This window comes from Austrofundulus limnaeus, unplaced genomic scaffold, assembly GCF_001266775.1.
Source record: "Austrofundulus limnaeus strain Quisiro unplaced genomic scaffold, Austrofundulus_limnaeus-1.0 Scaffold713, whole genome shotgun sequence".
Taxonomy (NCBI): Eukaryota; Metazoa; Chordata; class Actinopteri; order Cyprinodontiformes; family Rivulidae; genus Austrofundulus; species Austrofundulus limnaeus.
The window spans coordinates 173,249-174,916 of record NW_013953115.1 but is presented as its reverse complement, the minus strand read 5'-3'; positions in this window follow the sequence as shown (position 1 = coordinate 174,916).

The following is a 1,668-nucleotide window of genomic DNA, read 5'->3' as shown; positions in this document are numbered from 1 at the left end:
CCCCTACCCACTTTGATGCATTTTTCAAAATTTGCCTTGGGGCGGAGTTATCTTTTCACGGGGGATAATATACACTTTAAGCCTTCTTCATGTCAAACTAAAACCGAAGTGGCGCCCCCTGGTGGTAGAAGGCTTGTGTTCTTCATATATTGATATTTCTAACAGTTTGTAAATAAAAGCAGCAGGAGGTAAAATATTGTGATGTTTGTGAAAAGTCTTCAGATTTTCACCTGGTGTAAATAATCCATGCAGGGTTGTGTCAGGTTCTCTTTGTGTGATTACATTTATTTTGTGAGTTTTAGAAACACTCATGTTCAATAAAGTGTCTATGATTTTACACGTTTTCCTTTCGTTGTTTTTCTTCCTTGTTTTAAATGTCTGACTATGAAAATCTATGAAGGCCTGTAGATTAAACCTTTCTGGAAAAACATTTCATTAAACCAAAGTGTGTCAGAACTGTTACCTGACTTGACAGAAAATCCAGTCAAACTTGAATTTCCATACTTTGTTTTTATCCAGATGATAAATGGGAACAAAGTGTGTCTCTGTGACAAACTGCTGGGAACACAGAGTCTAAAAATAAAATAAAAAGAAGGTTTAGGGTTAGTTTTCCTGACTGGACGTGGAGATGAAACAGAAAATGTCTGCAGACCAGCCATATGGCATTAATTATATGACACAACAACCTGCCATACAACGTTAATTATATGACACAGTGGAATTCCATGTGGCACTAATTATATGATACAAGAATCTACCATATCACATTGATCATATAGGTCATGCCATATATCATTATTTATATAATACAATGATCTGCTATACAATGTTAATTATATGATACGACAGAAAGCCACATGTTTTTAATTAAATGATACAATGACCAGCCATATTTCTATAATTATATGATACAACCAGCCATATTTCAATAAGTATATGATACAACAACCAGCCATTTAGCATTAATTATATAATACAAGACCTGTCRTATATGTTAATTATATGATACAACAGCATGCCATATTACAATAACTATATGATACAATGACTTGCCACACATCAATAATTATGTGATACAATGACCAGCGGTACATAATTAAATATTTCATATAACGGCATGCCATACACCGTTAATTWTGTTACAAGGATTTGTCATGTTGGTAAATATATGACACAAGAGTCTGACATACTCCGTTAATTATATGGTACAACAACTTTCCTGATACAACGATCTGCCAAACTTTATTTATTTTATGATTCAACAACATGCCATACAACTRGTTATATGATACAGGCTGTTTTTAAAGTTTTTCTATCAGTTTCAAATATTTTTTCTTTCAGTTTTAAAGTTATATATTTTTAAACAAATTTTATGGTCCAAACTTAGCTCCACAGACCAACATGAGCTCTGAGGTCCACAGATCAGACCACCTGTTCCTCCAGGTGCTGAGACCCCCAGGTGCTGCTCCAGGGTCTCTCTTGCTGTAAACCTGACAGAGTTTATATGATAACACTAGACTAAGCCCTGCCTGTCCTGTCTAATCTGTGACAACAGGAAGTAAAAATGATCAGCTTACAGGACGCCGTTTGATCTGTAAATATCCCCTTTTTGAAATAAAACCATGTTTTCAGTGTTTGTACCTGTTNGTTAGAGGCAGCCATCTTTAA